This window comes from Lepidothrix coronata, unplaced genomic scaffold (genome assembly GCF_001604755.1).
Source record: "Lepidothrix coronata isolate B3197 unplaced genomic scaffold, Lepidothrix_coronata-1.0 Scaffold90, whole genome shotgun sequence".
Classification (NCBI taxonomy): Eukaryota; Metazoa; Chordata; class Aves; order Passeriformes; family Pipridae; genus Lepidothrix; species Lepidothrix coronata.
Genome location: NW_016690270.1, coordinates 255,210 through 279,980, shown reverse-complemented (window position 1 = coordinate 279,980; position 24,771 = coordinate 255,210). Strand labels below are relative to the sequence as shown.

General features: G+C 52.0%; 1 long non-coding RNA gene across 1 annotated transcript; it reads left to right on the top strand.

Annotated features, from left to right (window-relative positions):
- The first annotated feature begins 15,834 nt into the window (after positions 1-15,834).
- LOC108500416 lies at positions 15,835-18,634 on the top strand. Its single transcript, XR_001875846.1, has 3 exons — positions 15,835-15,905; positions 16,528-16,583; positions 18,457-18,634. It is a non-coding gene; the product is annotated as an uncharacterized LOC108500416 (long non-coding RNA).
- Positions 18,635-24,771: the final 6,137 nt, after the last annotated feature.

Genomic DNA, 24,771 nt, shown 5'->3' with positions numbered 1-24,771 from the left:
TCCTCCAACTTGGATATCAGCCATGTCCATGAAGGTAATGGAGAATGGCTGCTGCTGGGGGATAAAACTGCTCTTGGAAGCTTTGTGGGCACCCAAAGGGTGTTTTTTAACCTGATGATTCCTCTTGGAAGAGGGAGAAGCAAATGGGCAGGGATGGTGCTGGTAGCATATCCTCTGCAGGGTTACAGGCCTTGTATCCTTGGAGATGTCTCCTAGAGGGGAGTGGAATCTTGCAGAGGAATGGTTTGTTTGTCCATCCCCAGGGAACAGCTGTAACAATATTTTCTCCTGCTGTTTTCTCTTCTCCTATGAGTGTCTTGGGGCAGCAAAGGGCAGGGGAGGCTTTGGGGGCCCTTGGTGCTCGTGTTTGGGGGTTTATCCATTTGCTTGGTGGCTTTCACAGGCAGCATGGCTGCTCTGGGTTTCCTTTCTTACAGGGTAGAGCCGAGGTAACCCCCCTACCTGTGTTCATGGGATGGAGATGAAACACAAGAGACCAAAGAGATCTCCATCTCTCATGGATGGGTTGGTCCTGCCCGGCTCTGGGAGGTGGTAAACCAAGGGTTAGTGCTCAACCTCCATCTCAACCCACCCCAAATCCCCTCACACTGGTCATGGAGAAGCCCCTGGTATGGGGCTCAGAGTCTTGGGTTCAAGTGTCACTTGTGCCAGCGTGGCCACTGTGTGACCCAGGGATGTCATGGGACCCATTCCAGGCTCAGTTCCCCCGTCCTTAACAGCTTCCTAAGCTGCCTCCAAGGACCCAGCAAATCACAAATCTTAATATTAGGACAATGAAAATGCATAAAGGGGTGGCTGAACCCATGGATGGATGTTGCTGGGGGGAGAGAAAGTGTTTAAGAGCAACCAATTACAAACATATAAGTACAGAAAACCATCAAAGTGCAAAAAAATTAACAGAAGCATTTATGGGCAATGCACCCTGAACAAAATGTCCGTGTTTGCCATAATGCTGAGTGGAAGCAGCCCCCAAACTGGACCAGTTTGTGCTTCTCAGCCCCATTTCCAAGCCCAGAAGATGCTCCAGCCGGGTTGGCAGATGCCAAACCCTTCCCTTCTCAGTGTCCTGTTGGTTGTGGGCCCATAAATACCTGAACACCAAGTGGAACAAGTAGTTTGCAGAACCATCTGCTCTGCACAGGCTCTCCAGAGCTGTGGCAGGAGGATGCTGTGAGGGAGACTCGGTAATTATTTTAAATTGTGGGAATGCCAGCGTGTGGCACCATCCTGGCCACGCTCCGAGGATGTGGGAGATGTCATCGGGGTGTTGCCGCCTCCTCCAGCCGACCTGCTTGTGCTTTCACACCCTTCAAGGAGATAAGGAGAGGATGGAAGAATCACCCCATCCAACGGAAGACCTCCCCATGCCTGGGCAGCTCTTTCCTCCCCAGACTGGAGGCTCCCAGCCTGCCCTCCCGGCTGCAGGGAGCGGCTGGTCCCACTCAGCGCAGCCTGGCTGGTTTTGCCCGTGCTGACTGACCTACTTTCTGCCACTTTCTTTGCTGAGTGTCGCCTGTGCCAACCAAAACCCCATGAAATTCCTCATGGATCTGCTCTGGAGCTCATAAGTCAGAGACCTCCAAGGTGGCACAGTGATGCTCCCGGTCGTGGGAAGACCACACCACACACCTTTGCAGAAGCTCCTCTCCCTGCTGAGGGGCTGGATCCCTCCAAATCCTGCTCATTTCCATTGAGAAAGGCAAGGATTCAAGTGCCAAGAAAGCATTACCTGTGCTACTTCTTGAAAGCTTGGGGTGCTCAAACCCCAGGGCTCGTTTCCCTGAGACCAGCAGGAATTTTTAGCTGTGAGCGAGTCCACTTCCATTTGGCAAAGTGGGCACTCGAACCCTGAAAGCACCTCCTGGGCTGGAGCTGTGAGGGTTGTTGAGAGAAGGAGAGGGAAAATGATCCCCTGCTCAGGATGCTGCTGGTCTGCTGGTGATGCTCTGTAGGTGCCTGGGATGGTGGGACTCGGGTGGGAGCTGGTGCTGATTTGAACCATTGCTGCTGCAATGCTGGTGATTCCACAGAGCCTTAACTGGGCAGCTGGGAACACAAAATTTGCAAGGGTGGGCGTGTGAAGCGGGGCCCCCACAGTCTATCTTTAGGTAACCTCTAGGCAAAGTTTTGGAGCGTACACAGCTCCGAGAGGCACATTTATCCTGCAACTCTGGAAATCAGGCCAGTCTCTCTTTCTCCTTTCCACTTCCTCCTTGCTCCTTCTTCTCCCTCCTTTGCATTTGTGCCGGCTGTTGAAAAACCTATTTCTGGGAGCCGAGCTCTCCTCTGCACCCTGGAATGGTGTCCAGGGTGGGGGAAGGGGGGGTTAGGCAAATGAAGTAATATTTGGGTGTATTAAACATGAATCTGAATTTTACAGAGTCAGAACTGAGCCTGCTGAGGCCTCACGTCTACAGAGCATTAGGGCAGACAAATAAGATCCAAGGACTAAAGCCAGCTCTACCCAAATATTTAGATATACCCCAATGTTTGGGCCCCTGTCACCCTGTTCCAATGTCACCCTGGTTTCCCAGGGGAGGCACCTTTCTCATCCTGGAGTGCTGAGGTCCTGCTTGGACATCTCAGTGCCTTGTGCCTCTCTGTGCCAGGGAAGAGCCACAGTGAGACTGCCTCAGTTTTTTATCTTTTCATCCTAAAAAAACAGTGAGAAAATCTGGGTCTGGGGAATCTGGGAAGTTTCCTGAGGGCTCAGCAGAAGGTGTGCCCCCCTCCTGCTCTCTGTGGCTTGCTTTTGTTGGGGCAAAGCTCTCTCACCACCCTGGGTGGGCACAGGAGCTGAGGGTGTTGATCCACCAGAATTCCATGATGCTCCTCAGAGGAGTCATTGGGAGGATGTTGGTTTAGAGGAGTTCACAGGCACCCAAGGGCAGAAACTGCAGCCCCCGTGTTGGCAGAGAAACCCCAGGGCCGCCGACAACTCTTGAGTTTGTTTTGCTGCTTCTTTAATGCCGCCCAAACCAGCTCCTGGCAAGAGCAGCACCGGGGTCTGGGGAGCTGGAGATGCCAAGGTCATCCTGCTCCTCACATCCACACGGAGATCAGCTCGGCACAGTCCACCAGCTGCCCCCGCGTCTGCCGTGACCCCCCTCCTGCACGTCCCTCCTCCCAGATCCGCAGGCACCGGGCAGGATCAGGCCCCAGGGGTGCGTTTTTGTACCCAGGGAGAGGTTAAGGTTTGGGGAGGGGAAGGGAAGCAGAACAAATCCCTTCTGCCAGGCACCTGCTCCCTGCCTCCGCAGAAACGCCGACGGCGCAGCGTTTGAGAGCGGAGCCTTTTCCGCTTAGGAGAGGGGTTGTCTTCCACTGTCCTTTTATCCTTGGCTAATTAAAGGCAAATCTCTGCTGAAGGAGCACAGCTCTTCATAGCTGAGCTCTAATAACTAGAAAGTGGCTGCAAATGCTTGGAGGCAGCTGCAGAAATCCTGGGCAGAAATAGCATTTTTATCTCACAGCTTTACCAGCTTTGGCTCTGGGGATAATAAAATTTCTGAGTTGTAGAAGGAGGTAACAGCAGATACAGCCCCATTCTGTCCGAGTTTACAAAGGAATCAGTTGGATGGATCAGCTAAATTCCCAAGTCCTCCCTGAGCAGGACACCAGAGATCCCATGGCAGGAGGGGTTGTTGGAACAAGAGGATATTTAAAGTTCCTTCCAACCCAAACCATTCTGTGATCCCATGAGATTACATGGCCATGGCAAGGTCCCACCAATCCCTGGCATGATGCAGGGAAGAGCTGGAGTGAACCACGTCCCAGCAATCAGAGGTTTGTATCTGGGCAGCTGTTCTAGATCCAAGTCCTCTCATCCCCAAGGAAATGTTTGCAGGCAGCTGGATCCCATCTGGAAGGGGCCTCACCCCGCTCCAGTTGCTGTAGAGAAGGGTGAGGGAGGCTGGTCCCAGGTCCCTGATGTTGGGTCCCAGAAAGCCCAAAATCAGGCTGGGAAGGTGGAAAGGGTGGAGGGAAGATGGGTGATGGCTCCCATTTTGCTGCAGCCTCTCTCTGCCCACTGCAAGCCCTGCTTTGCTCCACATCTCGTATTTTATCCCTCTGGGAGGGCTGGGCAGGCCCAGGGGAAAAGAACAGGGGTGGAAGTTGGTTTTACAGCTTCAGATGTCTGAAACCAAGCAGTTTGGTCTGCTGGGGTCACCTGGGCCTCAATGTGCTCTGCAGAGAGACTGGCACCTCCCAGGGATGGAGGGGGATGAGGTCCCCCTTGGCTGTTGGCCTCCCTCCAGCAACAGCACAGATGGCTGCAACTTCTTCCACTTCCAGACTAGTCTGATCCATGCTCTTGGACACTCACATGCTGGTTATTTCCACTCTTTAAAAGGCAGAAAGAGGATTTAACCCTGAAGGATCTCCATCAAATCAGAAAGAAGGATGCTCTGCACTGGTGTAACATCTCCCAGCCAGGCAGCCCAAAGCACTTCACTCACAAATGTTTTTAAGGGGTTTGAGTTACAGTAATGCCCTGAAACCCTTAAAGATGAAAAAAACCCACAACAACAGAGCATTTGGTATAACAGGGCATAATTTCATGAAGACAGACACAGAAAAAAAAGGTTGTGGCATCCAGTAAGGCTGGCAAGAAGCAGGCACAGAGAGTAACTATTATTATTCTGTTGCTGCCATTTCGTGGCTCTCACACAGAGCTTTTCATTAGGAGCTCTAAAGTGCTTTAGGAAAGAGAAGATTCAGATGTCTGGTCTGTCTGCAGTGATTCCAGCAGAGGAGAACAGGCAATGGTCTATGCAGAAGCTCTTCCTGCAGTTTGACTGGTGGCAGGGCAAGGGTGTCCTCTGCTCAGCTCCCAATGGCATTTTAGTTACTCTTCAGCTTCCAGAAGTCTCCCTGTGCTGCACAGAGGGCTGTGGTCCTGAAAAACCCCTTTCCATGAGTATGCCCCTCCCTTCCATCCCCCTCCAACATTCCCATTCCACCTCCAATGCAGCAGACATGCTAAAATCCCATCTTTGGATCATTTGGACATTCACGGGAGCAGGAGCCTTCCCAGGGCAGGAAGAGATGTGAGGTCTCTGAGGGAGGACACTTGCTGTGCCACCCTGGAGGGGTTTGCACCACACAGGAGGTGCAAGGACAGAGAGAAAGGGCACTGAAGAGCTCCCTGGCAAAGCTCTGCAGCACAAATCCTCCTCTGCTTTCCCTCCCCGCCTTGGCTGGGTGCCAGCAGGTAACATCAACTGCCCTCCACCATCACTTGGAGGATGCTCAGGCTCCAGACACGTGTGACTGTCCCTGGAGCAGAAGCAGCAGCTTCATCCTTGCAGCCTCCTCGGGGAAAGTCCCTCCTTGCATTCCTGCTGCCTGCAGCATCCCTGGGCTCGAGGGGGGCTGGACTGAGGGACTGTCTGGGTGGAAATACTGCTTGGAAAACAGAAACCCAGCCCAAGGGCAGATGGGCTCAAGTTTGTTCCTCAGCTTTGGGGCCCCAGGGTGCACTCCAGACCCACACTGATGTTCCTGGGTGCTGCTCTTGTTCATCCTGCACTGGAAGGAGCCTGAGTTTGAGTGGGGCAGCACAGGAGCTGCTGATTCCCTGAGGGCATTTGCAGTGAGCTCAGCCTTGGCCTAGACCCCTCCACTGCCTCTGGGGACTCAGGTTTTTGGCTGCCTTTGCCATTTGGCTCCTTTAGCATTGGAAAATTGCATTGGTTGACAGGTGGGTACCCCAAACTGGTCCACATCCATGGGACGTGTTCATGGACACACTCCTTTACACATGGACACACAAACACACCCATTAAATCCCAGTAAGCACTGGTTTGAGGTCCTTCCATGCCCCAGTTCAGCCTTAGGGACGGTGCTGTAGGGGAATATGACTCATGAGTTTAGTTCAAGTGGTTTCCAGGTGGGATGGGGGCACGGTGGCCGTGGTGGGAGTTGTCATGGGGAGGAAACAACCCCCCTCTACAAAAAAAGAAGCCAAGACACCTTTAGCCATGACAAGGCATTGCTTTGGTGCCTTGCAGGGTAAGTGGGATGGCAGGGAGAGAGTTTGCTCAGGCAGCTTCTCCCTGGCAGGGACTTGTGGGTGTCTCCACTGGGCTCTGCTGTGACATGTGGCTTCCAGGAGTTTGTCCTCTCCCTCCTGGAGCACGAGCAGCACCTGCAGACCCGCCAGCTCAGCACAAAGCTCAAGGTTTAGTCATTTCTTTGCCATAAATAGCAAATGGGGGGAAGGTGTTTCAGTGGATTAAATGCCCTCTGAGAGGCTGCTGGCATGCAGGGAGGTGACTGTCCTATTGATCCCTGTCCTTGTCCCGCTCCCCACCCTCCTCCCAGCAGAGGTGACCCTCCCGCCCTGTGCTGACCCAGGGACTGACCCTGTGGCCAGGAACAGAGGATTTTTCACTGTGGTGGTTCTCTTTGGGAATGAAGAGCTCTGGAGCCGGGCCCCTCACTGGGCTGGTCCCCTGGGGGGATATCTCATGGAGAGGTTCCCAGGAGGACTCTCCACTTGGCCTCAGTGTTTCTCTCAGCAGAGAAACTCCTCCACGTGATTCATCTGGCTTAATTTAACCCTTTGCCTGGGGACAAGAAGAGGGAAGCCTGAAAAGAACCTGGCTTTCTGCATTTATGGTGGAAAGAGTCAGGGAAACAAGCTCAGATGGACCATAGAGGCTCCACTTTCAGGTGCCACTTGGATTCCCAGGACACCTGGAAGACCCTTCTGAAGGCCTGTTAAAGGCTGTGTGGGATGGGATGGCTTTGATATGTGCCCAGCAGAGCAGTGCTGCCATGTGGGGTTCCCATGACTGTAACCACTTCCCACCACCAGCTCCAGGCCCAGATCTGTATTTCCACAGCAGAGTCATAAGAACGTTTCCCTCTGCTCTCTCAGCTGGTGCCTTTCATGCCTAGAGAGAAGAGAGAAGACCCCTCTGGATGCTCTTTTCGTGCCTTTGGTGTGCTGGGATCTGCTTTCCCGGCTGCCTGTGCTCCCACCATCTGCTGTGGTGGAACAGTGCCTGCTCTTGGTTTTCCAAGGAAAGCCCTTGCCAAGCAAAGATGGGTTGAGTGTCCAACCAACACAGTGCTGTGGGTGCCACTGTCAGAGACTGAAACAGTTAATGATTTAGGCATTCAAGACTGTTGCATTATCCCTCTGATGGGCAGCTGGGCCCATCTCCCCCTCCAGTGCTGCTGAAGGTGTCAAGCCCTGAAAGGGTGAGAAGAGCCATGTTTGCCATGCCCACCACATGAACTCTGCTCTGGGCTGTCTGAGATGTCAGAGGTTCATGGCATGGCCCATCAAAGCCCATGAAAAGTGGGAAAACCCCTTTTCCCAGGCCCCTCACGGGAACTCTGCGCAGGCCCAGCAGACCTTGGAGGCTCCAGGCACGTCCCGGGACACCATCCATGGATATAATAACTCACAACTCCTTTGAGTGTGGGGGCTTCCCTCCCCCACCCCCAACAGATCAAGGCCACAACTTCAACTGACAGACATTGGAGCTGCAACTCCCAGGTTCCATCTCTGGACCCCGTGGATGGTGACTACAGACATCTTTCCACTTTCAGCTTTTCTTTCCCTTACTCTCCCTTACCCTCATCCTATCTTTTCTTTTTCTGCTTTCTGCCTTTTCCCTAAAGGTTATCTTTATGCCATGTTGCTACAGATGAGAGATAGAGATAACACCCAGAATGCTAACATACCTTTTTACCTTTGAAACAAAATTGTTCTAAAATAAACCCTACATATATATGTTTTCAAACACTGGTTATTCAGTGTCGTTTCACTCTAATGCAATCCAAGGGATTTATTAATAAGAACCTGACTTACCCCCCCCCCTTTTCTGGGGTGAGTCATAACAGCCACAACCCTTAGTGATGGCACAGGAGAGGGAGTTTGGGGACAGCAGGGTGGCTCTGCTGGGTGGCATCTCTTGCACCAAAATCTGTGGTCCAGTTGAGCTTGTTTCCCTGAATCCTTTCACTGGGAATGCAGAGAAATGACAATTTTAAGGCATTATTGCTCTGCCTTCAGGCAGATACCTGAATGGGGCTCGGTTGTTGATGTGGAGAATCTCTCTCTGCTGACCGTGATGGTGGTTTTGGCAACCAGACCCCATGAAGTTCTCCTGGGAATGTCCCCATGCATGTGAGAGATGAGGAGATGAGTCAAGGGGCTCTGTGTTCCCAAAGGTGACATCTTTCACCACATCAAATACAAGTCAACTTCTCGTACCCTTGAGTCATCCCTGCTCACAGCAGTGGTGGCTGATGCTGACGAGTAACCCAGAGGAGCTCCAAGGTCCCACCCATGGCAATGAAAGTGTCCACAGGGCTCAGTGCTGGATTTTCTGGATGGCTGAACTGGTTCATCCCCAGCTGCACAGCTCAGGCTGCCTTTGGTTCCCAGAGCTGCCAGAGCCCCAGCACCCTCTGCCACTGCTCTGTTGCCCTGACCCTGCACATGTCCCTGGATTTACTCCAATTTTATGCCTGATGAGGCTCAGGCCTTACCCTGCCAGTTAATGGACCTTAAAATGCCTGGAGATCCTGGTCCTGCCTCCCTGGCTTCATTGAGGGTGAAGTTTTGCTGCAGGGAAGGGAAGGTGAGGGTGTAGGTGCCCAAATCCCATGGCAATGGGGAGGCTCAACCCTTAGGGTCCCATGGGAGAGCTCAGACTCTGCCTGGAGGTGAATATTTTGGATGTGCATCCTTGCTGACTCCTGAGTAGGAGCCATCAGATATTTTTTTGTCAGAGCATCCTATTCCTTGCTCTCTTAATATTTGGCTGAAGGCTCTGCCCATGGGGTCTGCCTCATGGCTACACATTCCCAGGCCAAGTTGATGAGTCCCCTCTACCAGATCTGTCTACAAGAGGATTTCCACATCCAAAGGAGGAGGACAAGACATTGCAAGGGACCTGGTAAGGCATCTGCAGGGAGATCAGGCTGAATCTGGGTCTCTCCAGAGTGAGGAATGTCCTTCTCAGCTTGTCCTGGTAATGTTCCTACCATGGAGCAAAGCTACACCTTTTTTTGGTGACTTTCTTAGTTCTTAAAAGCATTGGGAAGGATGGGCAGATTTCCAGTGGCCTTTGGCAGAGACAAGAAGTGTCATGTGGTTCTTCTCCCTATTGATCCGACCCTCCAGATAAGACTGTCCATCCCAAAGTTATTGCCTTGATTGTCCATTTTTCCTTGCAAATCCTCCTGCAAGGTCTGTAGCTCCCACTCCCATCTGCTGTTTTCGTAAATAAATGATGAGTGGATTGATCAGTCCCTTCCCTGCCCTCCAGGCTTCTCATCCTCGACCATTTTTTGGCTTAAATGGAAACTTCTCCACTCTGGTACCAGAGTGTAATTGAGATGATGTTTAAGCATCTCTGCTTCACCTTTGATCTCAGCTTGGCTTAGGAGTAGGGCTGGTTTTATCCTTGCTCATCCATTTACCTGTGGGATCTCTCTTCAGACCCCTGGAGTGGGCTGATGAGGAGGTGTTGGTGGGATGGATGTGCCCACTCTGGGATCACCACTGGGGCAAAATAGGTAGTACATTTAGGCAGGATCATGCCCAAAATTCATCCTGGCCCTGTTCCCCACAGGAAAGGATGTTCCACCCCTTTTCTCCCCCCCAGAAGGCCTCGGGCAAGTTCCTTTAGCACAAATCCTTGAAAAAAAAAGAGGGGCTTGGTGTCCTGTGGGGCTTTAAAACCCAATCCCCCTGCAGCGAGGGGGAAGGAGCATTTCCCAGGGTCTCTCCCCCCATTAATCCCTGCTAAATGTGCTTTCTGAGGAATAAAGGAGAAAGGGGCCAGTCTAGCAATCCCAAACTCTGTCCCCTGCCCCCCTGTGCCAGACTGGTACCCACGTGACGTGGTTCACCGGCAGCTGCATCTTCCTATTTAGAGGAAATCTATAAACCACTTAGTACAGAGTGAACCCTCCAGCCTTCCAACAGCCTTCTGTGGAAAATTGATCAGCCAGGGCTTTCAGCTCTGTGATTTTTTTTAATTTTTTTTTCCCCTTTCCTTTCTTTTTCTCTGTTTTTCTGAAGGCACCTGGGGCCCCTCGGCAGCAGCACCTCATGGGCTCCATCCTGTCCCACCTCTTGTGAGGTGGTATAAAGACCCACAACTGATGTCCCTCTGCCAAGTGTTTTTTGAACCCCTTTTTTGTGTTTTGGGGACATTTTGAGCCCACTCAGAGGCCAGGGTCCCGTGGAGTGGGATCTGAGTTGCACATGGGCTTCACCACGCTCAGTGCAATCCCTGGGCTGAAAGTGGATGAGATCCTTTTTTGGGGTGTTTCAATCCACACAAACTGGTAAAATCTCTCCTGTACATGGACATTTCCCTCTACTTTCACTCCCTGAGGCAGGAAGAACAACCAAGAGCTGGGAAAACATCCCCAGCTGATCAACACTTTTGTGCTTAGTTCATCCATGCACCCTCCTTCCCCTTTGGAGGCTCCAAAATCTCTGGGGATGGGTGAGATAAGTCAACCTGGCAAAGCCCACCATGTCCCAAAGGTTGTAGATCTTGCCATCAACCTCAGAGGAAGGAGGAAACACTGCCCAGACTACCTGAACCTGCACCTCCACTCAGGACTCCTCCACATCTGGCCAGGACCCCCCCCAGCTGCAGGGGTTGATGTGGAGATTTGTGCCATTCCTGAGCAGTGGGGAAATGTTCCTTTTTTTTTTTTTCACATAAAAATGATGACTCATTGACTCAAAGCCTTTTGTTGTTGTTGCAGTTGTGGGAAACATATTGTTTTGATTAATATCTTGGCTTGGGAATGGAGATGAGGAAAAAAAGATTTGAAGTTATCAAAGCATCCCGTCGAGAAAACAAAATCGCTTCTGTTTCAAATGTTAATTTGGTTGAGAAAAGGCTTTTTAAAAGGTTAAAACTGAGTTAAATGTTTGGCTGAAGAGCAACACTCATTCAAATATTCAAACTGCAAATTGTTTTGGTGTCCCAAATTCTTCATTTACTCTAATTCCAGAGAGGGAAAACAACCAACCAACCAACGTCACCAACAGCCTCCAGAGGTGGGAAAGCTGTTGCATAGATTCCCAGACTGGTTTGGGTTGGAAGGAACCTCAAAGCTCATCCAGTTCCACCCCCTGCCATGGGCAGGGACACCTTCCACTCTCCCAGGTTGCTCCAAGCCCCGTCCAGCCTGGCCTTGGAGACTCCCAGGGATGGGGCAGCCACAGCTTCCCTGGACAATCTGTGCCAGGGCCTCCCCACCCTCCCAGGGAACAATTCCTTCCCAATATCCAATCTAAACCATTCCCCCTTGTTTCCAGACCATAAATTGCCTTTAAAAAAAGGATAACAGGGTCAGGCTCCGTGGAGGTACCTTGGACGTGGTTTTTATCCAAGGGTGGCCCCAAAGCCTCTGTGTTGATGGAGCTCTACATCTCAAGGGTGGTGTAAGTGGGAAGTGCTGGTGCTGGGTGCTCCTTGTTCCCTGTTCATGGCCCAGTGTCCTTTGGTTCTTTCACTGGAGCATGAAGAAGGAATTTGCAACCAGAGTCTTGCCAGGAGGAGGACCAAGAGGACCACGAGAATGTTTCATATACTGGTCAGGGAGAAAGGGAAGAGTGAAGAGAACTTGGCGCATTTAAAACCATTCTTGCAAATTTGGAAAACCCCCCAGTCCTCGTGAAAACCACTTAAATCTCCAGGAGGAAAATGCCCAGAGTTCCTTTCAGAAGCTGAGCACATTCCCAAAGGGGGCTTGAAAGAGAGCCCTGGGGAGACATGGAGATGGGGAACAGGGTGGCCATGGGACACATCAAGGAAGGATCCAGAAGGCCCCATTTCTGCAGCCACGGTGGCAGTAATTGCTCCGAGCCATTCCCGGTGGGAAGGGTTGGGAAACACCGCAGTGATGCTGAGGCAGGAGGAGACACGTGGCCACTCAGCAGCTTCTCAGGGACGTGCTGTTCTCCCACACACCGCAAATAGAAATAAAACAAGCCCACTGCTGGGATGGGGTTTGTCCCTGGAGGGGTTTCCTGATTCCTGCAGTGAGCTCCCAGATGGTTCCAGAGCACTGGGATTAGGTAAATAACCCCCTCGTGTCTGGGCTGGATGCTGCACCAGGAGCTGGGAGATGGCCCACAGTCACATGCTGGTTTAATGTCAGATGCTGTTTTCCTGTTTTCCAGGTGGAGATCAGAGCCCAGGGAGCTGCAGACCAGAGGAAAGGGAATTTGCTGATCGTTTTTTTGGCGATCGGAAATTCGAGAGAAATTCCACCGAGGTTTTGCGCCAGGCAGAGGCAGTGGAGGAGAGGGGAGGAGAGTTGAACCATGTTCTCATGCATCCTGCAGTGGGAATGCGTCCCTTTCTGAACTTCCCTGGTTTTGGAAGGGGAGAAAGGCTTGTAGATTTGTTCCTTATGGAGATATAAATCAGTTTTTCCCCTGGGGTTCCCTCGTCCCTGCCCCAGAGCAGACAGGAACGTTCCCTTCCATCCCCATGGCATCTCCCACCCTCCCTATGCCGCATTCCCAGCTCCCCCTCTCCGTGGTGCTGCTTCCTGAGCCGGAGGTTCGTCCTCCCGAAGTTCAGCTCAGACATCTTGGAGCTATTTAAATATTTACAGCAGACGGTGGTAAAAAAGATTGAGCCATGAATTATTCACAGCTTCGCTTTTATCTTGGCAGGGGCTGTTGTGTTCAGCGGGGAGGATTCCTCTGACAGGGACGGGCTGGAACGTGGGGAGGGAGGGAGAGTCTTGGGCTGTCCAGGGGAAGCAGTGGCCGCAGTCTGGGCACGGGGAGCTGAACCTGGCACCGATAGCAGAGGGATTTTTCCCTCCTGCCATGTCTGAGTGGTGCATGGGAGGACAGCGGGGGCCCCACTGACGTTCTGGAGCACGTCAGAACCCCCGAGGATGGATGGAAATCCTGCACCAGGCTTGGCCCTCAGCCCGAGTGTCCCTGAGCAAGGAGGGGATGTCAAAGGGGTTGTATCCCACCTTGGGCACCAGGTGGTCTTATAACACACCTGTGTGACTTGAACGGGACCGATTTCCCACAGGTAAGGCTGTCCTTGGGAATGTGCTGCAAATCCCTCCATACTCCTGCTCATTCCCAAGCAGTTTTCCTCAGGGATGCTTGCAGAAAGCATAACACAACCCCCTGAAGATAGTTTTTCTGGGGACTCAAGGGCTTCAATCACACCCTCGAGGCAGAAATAAGTGTTTCAAACCTCTTCTGCAAAATAGGGCTGGAAAATCCTCTTTGCCTTTCTGTACCTGGCAGCTTCTCCCTATCAGGACTGACTCCCACCAGCCTGCAGAGGAATTTGGCACCATTTTGGATCTAAAGAGGAGCAGGTGGCAAAAAATTCAGATTTTTTTGGAGGGGAGGAGTGGGGATGAAACACGCCTGAAAAGAAAACCCACAATTCTGTGTCTCTTCTCCCCGGGATTAGGGCTCGTTCTTAAAATAGCGGTATCTTGTTTGCATCGAAATAGCCCCGGGGCTGGAGCAGCCTCACCAGTACGGCCATGGGGAAGAACCCAGGAGCCTCCTGCTGGCCCCGCATCCCAGAGATTCCCGGGGCAGAGGGAGGGAAGGCAGCGCCCGTCTCACCGTGCCGTCACTGCTGTGCTTTGGATCGCGCAAAACATCCCCGTCCCTTGGCTGCGCTGATTCCCGCAGCGCATCCCTATCCCGCGGCTCCTCTGGTTCCCGCCGCGGGAGGATCCCTTCCCCTCCAGCTTCCCAGGCTGTTGCTCGTTCCTTGCCGGCGGCGGGAGGCGTGGAATGAGACTGCTGGATTTGCAGCTCTGTCTCCTTCTCCATCCCCGGCGAGAGCACAATTCAAAAGGGGTTTCAGAGCTCCCGCAGCCCCGCAGAGGCTGCAAATCCTTCCTGGAGCAGCACGAGGAGGAGTGGGAAGCCAGGAAGCAGCTCATGGTGCAGCACAGAGCAGGATTGAGCCCCACGGGGCTGCCAGGGTGGTTCAGCAGCTGCTCTCCTCCCATGCCAAGCTCCAAGAGGCATTTTCCCATTATCCATCCTAAAAACTCCCTTCCTAAACGTGGGATCCAGCCGGACTTGCTGGGACACCCCATGTGTGTATCCCACATGTGTCTCCACGGGCATTTGGTCCCTCGACTCCACAGATGCAGTTGGGTTTTTGCCCCCTTTTGGCCCTGGGCTCAGCTCCCACCTGCGCTTGGAGAACAATCCCTCCGTGTCTCAGTTTTCCAATGCCCAAAACAGCCACAAGCCAAAGATCTGGGGGATTAGGTTTGTAACTGATGATTTTTTAGCTTTTCTTGGGAAAGTGGTTCCTAGCAGAACCCCCGCCCCCCCTTCCCCCCCGAGGAAATTAAAGGCAGCATTTGAATGCCTGCATCCCAAAATCTGTGGGTTCTTATGGAGCAGCACCAGTTCCATGCCAGGTGAGCACCATTAGCCTGCAAACAGAGGATTCCCTGGATTTCTGTAGATGGAAAAAGCTGAATTTCCCTGTTTGTGCATGAGTACCACCTCTGGGGCTTCCCTAAGAATTTATTCAACCATAATAACAAAAAAAATGGAACAATTCTGCAGAATTAATCCCACAGAGGTGTCCCAGTGAGGGCTGTGTCATGCCAGTGAGGTGGGAGAGAGGGATCATTCCCATTTAGTGAATGGAGGAATCAGGTGCCAGGAGTTGATCAGAGGAGGAGAGAAATTCCAAAGGTTACACCGAGGGTTTGCTCAGCTTCATAATTAAGGGCTCTCCCTTCCCTGGGAAAGACCCGTAATTATTTCTTTGCTCCCAGAGGAGAATTAGTCATTCCTGGCTCCAAGAAATATAGTTCTTATTTTGACCTTTTATTCCAGCGAGGATGGGGGGAGCCCAGGCCAAGAGCTATCTCTGTCCCTGTGCCCAAACCAGAGGCAGATCCAGTTTGATGTGGGATTTCAAGAGGAACTCCCACTGTGAACCCCCAAAGCCAACCTCTGCCTTCCCATATTTCAGGAATTTATCACAGTTGGGGGAAAAACTCTAATATTTTGCTTAACAGTTTTTTCCAAGAGGCCCCCTGGAGTTGGGAGGATGGTGGCCAGTTGCAGGGCTGAGTCAGGACATGGGCTGCCAAGGGGCAGCTAATGTTGGAAAGGATGAAAAGGAGTGTTTCTCCCTAATCCCGGCAGGATTATTTCCCAGGGAGCTATTTCCCACTTGGGAATTGCACGTGGAGGCTCCCCCAGTTCAGCTCTCCAAGGGGTGCAGGACATCTCGCTGTTCTGTGGGTGCAAACAGAGGTTTGTCTACCCCTGGCTCCTCCAGGAAGGACCGTGGAGAAGGACAGGGATGGGGCTGATACCTCCAGACTTTTCCCATGTCACATCTCCAGGGATGTGTACCTTGGGGACTGTGCTGCAGAGCCCTACTGGATTCTGCAGGAATTTGTCTCTGCTTGGGATCTGTGGGACAGAGAGGATGGGCCAACCCTCAGTGATGGTCCAGCATCTCCATAGATGATCCTGCATCTTCATGGATGGTCCAGCAACTCCATCACTGCTTTTCACCCTCTTAGGGAAACAGTGGGGAATGGGAAGGGAGGAGGCTGCCATCAGCCCTGGATCTGGGCTCACACAGGATGCCCAGCACCATCACCTTTGCCTTCCTATTCCCTATCCATTCCTAGATTTTCACCCAGATTTTCTGGTCCCAACCACCAGGAAAACTGGCTAATTTGCATTCTCAGAGAATTTGGAGCCTCCCAAGGCTGCGGGTTATGGGCACCTAAGGAATGATAATCTGGTGAGCAGCTCCACCTGCCTGAGGTTGGGGAAGGACGTCTGGCAAAGGGAAACCAGTTTAGGACCATCCCCGGTCTGCTGGTGTTACTGGGACAGCCAGGTATGTACTGATCTCGAATCTGAGCAGGTGAGTGGGGCCACGAAGAGCGTAGGGAGGGATGGGTTGAGTTTAGATCCTTAGACAGGAACAAAAGCCAGGATGTGGCTGTCGGAGGGAGCGGATCTGCATTTCACAGGCAGCGGTGCCGGGGATGTTGTGACAGTTTTCTGGCAGCTCCTGTCTCATCCTCCTCCCCTGTGGGATCCCGAGAGGGGGAAGAGAGATTGTTAATGGGAGGGATGAGCCGAGGTGGGTTTCTGTGGGTTGGTTTGTTTTACAGCAGCAAATTTTCCCAACTCTTTTCCGGGCACACGCGGTGGGAAGGAGGGGGGTGGAGGTGGTGATTCCTGCTGGGCTGGCAGGAGCAGGAGAATGGATGGGGGGGTGGAGGGGAAGTTTTGGCTCCCCAGGAGCCACCTGGAGTTAGGAAAAAATGCTGATTTTTTTTCTTTTTTCAAACATTTGTTTTAAATATTTTGCCCCTGGAAAGCTGTGGGGTGACAGATATTTCAGTGTCCAAGAACTCCTGATGATTCTATCCATGTTTAAGTGCAATCTCTCCCAGCCCAAGGGAGTTGCTCGGTGCTGAGTGGGTGTTTTTTCTCTTTTCTATCCCAAACAGGGTAAATTTTCCAGAGGGCTCTTGTCCCCCCTTAAATTCCAGGACCATCACTGCAGGTTTGCACAAGCTGAGGAGCCACAGGAGGTTTTAAACATCAGGAAAAGGGAGGGAATGGCTGAAGGAATTAAAGGAAGGAGAAGGGGCTCCTGCCTGTCAGGTCTTTTCCCATCATTTCTGCTTGGTCAAGCACGGCTGCAGAGGGAGCTGATGAAGTGGGATGTGACAGGTCATCACGTGGATCTGCCAAGCTCTGAGAGTTCTCTTGGGTTTTGGATTGCAAGGGTTGAGCTTTGGGGAAAGAAAACAGCATTTGAGGGGAATGCTGGGAAGGCTCATCTCCACCCAGACCCTTCCTGGACGGGCTCTTTGCCCTTTGCGTCCTCCCTCCATCACAGGAGTGAAGGTTCCTGAGCCTGTTTGAGCTCCAAACCAGCAGGGAAGTGAGGGGTTTGCAGGAATTTGAAGTGGAAACAGGTCCTTCCCAGTTCCTGCAGCATCCAAACATTGGTGTCCATCCCCAAGAGGCCCTTTTCCCCCTGCCCCAGAGGAGTGGGGCCAAGAAAACACTTGTTTGTGGCCAATCCTGGCTCTTCATCCTGTGGTGGATGTTTTTTAGAGGGAGATGTACAGATTGGAGGTTCAGCACATGAAACAGCTCCAATTCAATCTCTCATTACAACACCTGAGAGCTGGTGCCGAATCCATGTGGTGTTTTGCTCCCAGATTTTTTTGGCGATTTTTGGTAGCAAGAAGGTCCCACCCAATATTCCCACCTTCACCTTCCTCCCCAGAGCAAGGAGCAGCAGCAGGACCCCGGGTCATGAGTGGGGCCTGGCAGATTCCCACTTAAATCCTCAGCTTTGTAATTCCAGGCCAGGAATTCTCCTGGCAGCCTGTGCCAGCCCCTCTGCTGTGGGCAAGTCTCACCTTTGGGGTCAGATGACCTCAGTTTGGGGTCAGATGACCTCAGTTTGGGGTCAGATGACCTCAGTTTGGGGTCAGGAAAGTATGTCAAGACACAGGGAACAGCTTGAATACTTGTTCCTGTGTAGTTATATGATATTTATATGCATATTAATATTATATTTAAATTCATATTGATATGTAGGTGTTTCCATTCTGTTTTTTTCTCTACCTGAGTGCAAGAACAGGAATATTCAGTCCATGCACACCCTTTATCTCCTTCCTAGGAGTGGTGGCACCAACTGAAGCAGCTCCCTTCTCACCTTCCCAAGGCCCAGTAAATCCTATTTTATTGGAGGTGAAAATATGGCTCAATTTTCATTGGAACTCATCCCCTCTCCCTCCCAGCAGCCCAGCCCTGCTGCAGCTGATGTTCTCCTCGAGCATCTCTGCACCCACAGCTCGATGGAGGAGCCTCAATCCCCCTCAGATCCTGCTGTGTGTGTTGAAATGGGTGATTTTTAAGAGCAAAGATGGAACTCGAGCCCTCTCTATCCCTCTTGCTGCATTCCTAAATAAAACACAGGCGCCACTGTCCTCTTCTGGCAGGAGCTGTCACACCACAGCCACTTGCCAAGACCTGCAGGACCCTTTTTTGGGATGAATTAGCCATGTTCCCTCCCTCCCCCCTGCAGAGAACGGGATGTGGGGACCCCAATTCCTCAGCAGCACGGTCCTGGATTTGGGGCTGGATGCAGCCAGTGGATCCGGGAGACTCTGGGTTGGCCCAAATCCTGGTGAGATTTAAATAAATGTGTCATGCTGTAAAAATCCTCCTGGATGAAGCTGCTGTATTTCCATCCCCCAGACAGGGGCACTGTTGGATTTAATGCCTGGTACAAGCTATTTTGATCTTTTTTTGTGGTTTATTGTCCACTAAAGCTTCTCCAGAAGGGGCACACTTTCCCTGCAAGGTGAATTTAAGATTACTGACAGTAACTTTAATTTTCTTGGTCATTTTTTCAGAGTCACCCGTGGCCGACAGGACCCAGTAACCAAAGAGCAGACAGAGACTGCTGCTTTGGAGACACCAGCAAGCTCTTTTGGCTGTTCCAAGGCTTCAGCTGCTGCAGGAGCGTGATTTGGAGGCTCAGCTGAAGGAACCTGAACAGGCAGAGCTGCTCCCTCAGGCTGTGGACGGAAAGAGGAGTGAAGGGAACAAACCTGCACCTCCCTCACCCCGTGTGGGGGATGTTTTGGCAGCTCAACCCTCTCGTGCCTCAGTTTCCCCACCTATAATCTCGCTTTGGGAAGGGTTCTGAGACAATGAAGTGATGCTGTGCTTGGCCTTGTGACTCCATAAAGCAAGAATGTCCTCTTGGGATGGATGTTGGCTCATCCTTGTCTCCTGCACATCCCAGGAGGAGCTTCCCCTCCCCTGAGCCCGGTTACAGCCACCCCCTTGCCTTCCTCCTGGCTGTCCCCAGCATGTGCAGAGAGAAGAAAGGACCTAATTTCCCCCTTTCCTCCCCCTCCTCCATATTTCCTTGGTTTCCAGGGGCTCCAAAGGGGAAGAATTCCATTATGACCTTGCTTCAGCCTCTTATTTTCCACCCGTGTGGTTTTGCTTCCCCCATTATCTGAAAAGAAACCCTCTCCCTCTCCTTTCCTTCAGCCCAGAGAAGCTGTGGATGCCTCATTCCTGGAAGTGTCCAAGGCCAGGTTGCTTGGAGCAGCCTGGGCTAGTGGAAGGTGTCCCTGCCCACAGGAGGAGATGAGCTGTGAGGTCCCTCCCAACCCAAACCATCCTTTGGCTGAAGAAAAATGATGCAGCAACAACCCTTCAGGGAGGAGACTGTTGTGGGGATTAAATTCAGGCTGGGGAAGGATCCTTTGATGCCATCCTACATGGACAGGGGGGTGAGATGCCGCTCTCCCCAGGGAGCAGACATGTGCCCTGGTCAGAGGTGCTGGCAGTTTCCTATTACTGATACAGAATAGCCTGATTTTGGTGACCAGGAGCTGCTGTGACGTGGGTTGGGGTTATCCAAACCCATCGGGGAGGGGACAGACACGGAACAGGAGCTGGGGAAGCATCGAATTGGGCATCAAGTCCCGCAGGGAGGAACTTCACTGGGGTCACTGTAGGGTCTGGGTTGATCAGTGATGGTGTTTGTGGACAGTCTGACGAGGGGAGGGGGATCAGATTGCCCCACCGTGGGCATGAGGGATTGCATAGCCCAGGCCATGAAATCAGAGTGGGCAGAGAAAGTGGTAATGGAAGGTTAGAGAAGGTGGAGTGCTGGGAAAAGGGGCCTCAGGGCACAGGGACCATCCTCCTTCCATTAAAGAGCTGGTCCAGAGGCTGGGATGTCACTCCTGGCTCTGTCCTAAATGCTCTTCACCTCCTCTGTGTACTGGGGAAGTGGTTGGGGTATCTGACACCTCAGAATCAAAGTAACAGTGGAGAGTTCTCCTGTGTGAGCATCCCCTATTCTCCCTCTGACTGGCAGGAGCCAACCCCAAAGCACAGGGGTGGTGGAATCCAAGGTATTTAACAACACCCACTCCCACAGGCTTTGGTTCCCTTTAACAGCTCTGCAGATGGACTCAGGACCGGGATTTAGAGCTCAGGAGGGAGCACTGGTTGGGACAGACCCGGCTCAGCGTCAGGCAGACACCGGAGCCTGCCCACAAACCAGGAGGGAAACGTGGCTGGGGAAGGGAAGAGGGAAAATCGCTGTCCCAGCTGAAACAGCAGCGGGTGGCAGTCCCAGCCTGCCACAGCCCAGGCAGCTGCTGCCTTATCCCAGCTGGGAATGCTCTGCCAAGGCAGATGCCAGAACTCCCATAGCACTGGGGCAGCGGCCGAGTCAGTCGGGGAACGGGGAAACCCCCAAATCTCCTTTTACTGAGTCAGTCTCAGCTTTCCCTTCTCCTGCTCTGGTTTTTGGGCATGTTGGGAACCCCAAGTCCCAAGTGCAGAACCCCTCCCTTTTTCTCCTCTCTCAGCCTTCCCCATCCCTCTCCACCTGCCAGGGACCCACTGGAGCGTGGCTGGAGTGGAGCTGCTGGCGCTTGGCTGCTCCCAGCACCGGCTGCTCCCGCTGGGCCGGGCAGATGGCAGGCAGGGCACGGCACATCCTGGAGAAAAACACGCTGGAAAGCTTTTGTTTTGCTGCCTGGAGCTTCTCTTTCAGGTTTCCAGGGCATCGAGGGGGCTCTGGGAGCAGGAGCAGCCCCGGTGTGATGGGGGAAGTGTCTGACCCTCCTCAGGGAGGGCTCAGGGTGGCAGGTGATCCCTTGGGTTGCTCTGGATGGATTTGGGCATCACCTGAGGAGAGGCTGGATTCAGCTTTGAGGCTTTTGGTGATGATCAGATATAAGTCCTGCAAAGTAGGAAAATAAAGCAGAAAAAAATCCCAAGTGGGACAGAAAGCAGTGAGCAGGAAGGTGATGGAGATGGTGATGAGGAGGGAGAAACACAATCCACCCGAGTGGGTGCATAATTTATTCCCTCATTAGCTTTTAATGAGCCGGCTTTTTGTATCAAGTCTTCTGACGTCCTTGTAACAACTTCAGGCCTTTCTGTGGAGCATCACCCTCTCTGGGTGTTCCTGTGCCACTTGCCATGCAAACATGATTCTTGATATGTCCCGTGCCTTCGTTACCACCATTCAGCTGAACGAGTAATTAATGAGATTCCCCATTGCTGTGGTGTAACTGTAACCCCTGGAAATCCCCACTGGGCTGTCCCACCTCTGAGGGGGCTGGGCAGGCATGGCCTTGGGTGGTGCTTGAAGGAGGAGGGAGGACTTTGGATTCCTGCTGGGTTGGGTTAAAGCAAAATGGCCAAGCTGATGATTTGGGCAAGCCATGGACCTTTCATGCTACCTCTTGCTGCCCATGATTTCTGCAGGACTGGATGATATACCTGATATTAAGATGCAGTCAGCTCACAGAGAGCAAGGAGAGGTGGAGAAGACCCATCCACGCTGGTCAGCAAGCTGATGGCCACGCTGCAGCTGCAGTGTGCACCCTCCTCCCACCCTCCTCACCTAGAAGATGATGGGCTTAACTCATCCCATGGATTCTTGGGATAAAGATGACCAGGACACTATACCACAGGCTTGGACGGACCCACCAAAGCAACCAAAATCTCCTGTAGCTGGTGCTTGGTGGGAATGAGGTGGGTCTTTGCTATCGGGAAGACCCCTCTGTGACCTTGGAGCGTGTTCCCTCTTCCCCAGTGTCGCTGGTGCTGCTTGGAGCTGAATGCAGAGCTCCTTTGGGAGTTTTCCACAGGGTGGGATGCTCAGTGTCTCCTGAAAAATCCCTTGAAAGGCTCCCAGGGCCTCCCTGGGACATGGAGGGGCCACAAGTCAACCGGACCCCGCAGTTTTGAACTCATTTCCCTAAAGCATTGCAGAGGGAAGAGAGTGAGACCAGGACCCAATCCCAAGGTTGTGCAGCTCCTGTTGAGGCAGGAACGTGCCTTGGTGGGACCAAGAGCCTGGACCAAGACCCATATATTGCCAGGCAAGAACTGCTGGACTCTTTGGTGCCATTAGATCTGAAAATATAAATGTTGCTTCTTAAAACAGGTGTTGCTGCCCAGTGGGAAAGTCTGAATGTCAAGGGAATCCCTCACCCCATGTGGGGATAAATCTGTTCCCAAGTACTAAAACTCTCCCTGGGAGGATTCAGCTCAGGACCTGGGCTCTTGGGGGTCCAACCTCTGCCTTGGGGGTGGTTCCTGAGGAGTCTGGGGTTTTTTGGGTCAGTTGTTACCCTGTGTGTGAAGATGCACCACAGCCCTGGTTGCAGCACTGAGTTTCCTTTAAAGCCAAGGACAGCAAGGCAAGGTAGGGTTTCACGAGGGTGTAGGATTTCTGAATCTGAGTCTTTCCTGAGACAAACTCTAATCCTCACCTGCGTGTCAGAGACGTGCAGGCACTCGCCACGTCCAGGACCACCCAGGATCCTCCTATTGCTCAGGGAAGGGCTGTAATTTGGGCTGGTTGAACAACACTGTAGGTGAGTGACTGGTTTTAATTGTATTTATTGTGCTTATAGAACCCTGTAGGACATTGATGATATAATGGAAATATAACCATTATAGCCCAACACCCATGGAAAGTTCCCACCTACTTTAAACCACTTATTTTACTCTGTTATCACTAGGATATGAAAGAATCACCTGGTTGAAAAGGTTTCCCTTTATCTCCAGCTAAAATGATGTTTGACTCATGTTTTTATACCAAATTGTGCTGATACAGGATTTTTGGCTGCTCTTGGTTTTGTGCCTCAACCTACTCAGAAACACTCTGTGCTTTGAGCATTTACAGCCTCTGTTTCTCTTCCAAGGCTTAAACAAAGTGGTCACTTTTAGCTGTGATCTTTTTGATGTGTTTGAATGATTTGCCAGGCTTCCCTCAGAAAATCCTCAGCTGCTGCAAATCTGCTTAATGGCAACATGTGCAAGAAACGTTGAAGACCTCGAAACACTCCCAGAAAATCTTAGTTGCCTTCAGCCTGCTCCAATTAAACCACAAGGACCTGGAGTGAAAAGAGTTCATCAGTATTTCTGGCAGGCTGAAATCCAGGGTGCCAAGCAGTCACTTAAAGCCCAAAGCAGTGGCAGGAGTGTGTGTTCTGTCGGGATGAATTAAGTGGGGAGGGAATGGGATGCAGGTGTGATGACACCAGGTTCAGGCTGCAATAATAATGGTTCATGGGGTGTTTCTTTTTAGGTTGGTTTGGAAATGAAAGGGCTGTTTTAGGTGATCCTAGGGGAGGGAACGTGGGAATTCCCACTGACCCAGTGATGGGTCAGTGTGGGGAGGGTTAATGGGAATGCTGGGTCAAAACTGCTGCTGGTTCAAGTGGATTTGGTACGGTTTGTGTTTAGTGGTGAAGGGTAACGTGTTTTTCAGAGAGTCTGGTTTTGGTTGTCTTCCCTGGTCTTGTGGGTCCTGCTGCTGGCTCAATGCTCAGTGCTTGCACTAACAGCACTTCCATCCTCCAAATTCTAATGGAAAAGTCCATAGAAAATGAGTCCCTGGGGATAAGGACTGGGGGGAAGAGCTCGGAGATGCCAGAGACTTTCCTTGGTTGGTGTTGGGTGCAAGTCCAGTCAAGTGGCACCCCAAATTTACTCCAGAACTGTTAGTTCCTGTTTGATGTGTGATGAATTCCATGGTCTCAGTGGGAGACAATCCCTGTAGAGACTCTAGAAATTTCCATCCAAGCAAAGCCTCAACCAAATAAAGCCTAATTTTTAATGGGGAAAAAATTATTGTCTTGCTGATTCCCAGAGAAATAGGGTTTGGTTTCCTTGGTTGAGCTGTTCCCTTTTACATCTCCCCCAATCCCAAAATGGCTTAAACCTGCAGTTTTTACAGCCAGGATTCTATGTCTGGGCCCCATGGCTGATTTTCCATTGCATCCCAAGATGGAATTGAGCTCATGGCATGCACAGGGAAAACTGGTTTTGCCATGGTCATGTCAGGGCTGCCCCAGGTGTGGAGTAGGGACCAGGACCCCCCTGACCCGGGGTGGCCACACACCCCTCCAGGCTTGGCTGCCTTGGGACACGGCTGGATCTGTTTTCAGAGGTCATGGGAAGGAGATTGGGAAACTGCTCCAAGGCAAAATCAGCTACAACTTGGCATGAGAAGCCTGAGGCTGCCAGGGAAAAAGGGCCCCAAGGGGCAGCTTTTTGCTTTGTCTGACCTTTGAGATGTCCTTTTCCCCACGGTTATGGGGAGATTTTCCAGACCTGAGTTTCCAGGATCTAGTTTTCTTTTTATTTGCTTGGGTTTTCTCTGGAGCAGCACCTCTGGGAGACCCCAACTTTGCACACCCCCCCGCACCCCCCGTTCTTGGGATGCCCTGAAAGGGCTCAGTGCAGGCTGAGCTCAATATTTTCCTTTCCCAATTCAATGGCACAGCATGGAAACCTGCCCCAATTACACAGGATGAAATAAAGCTTGAGGGAAAAGCTCAGCATCCCAAGATGCTGGCATGAGGATTCAGGATGCAGATGACTTTTGGAGGTCAGCCTAGAAATGCCCTGGCTGGTGCTCCCCCAGTCCTCAGTGTCTGATCCCTTCCCAGGGTGTTACTCGTGGTTTAACCTTTGCTTGTGAAGTTTTGGGACAGGGAGGGAAGGGAGAGGTCCCTGCAGGGACTGGGGGAGAAATGGAAAGGGAAATAGTTGTGGTTTCATTAAATCCTTCTGGAAAAGGAGGCAGGGAGTTGAAACATCTGCCTGGACGGGGGACAGTGGGTGATGGTCACACCCCAGTGGGTCTTCGGAATAACAGAGGGATTGTGGCC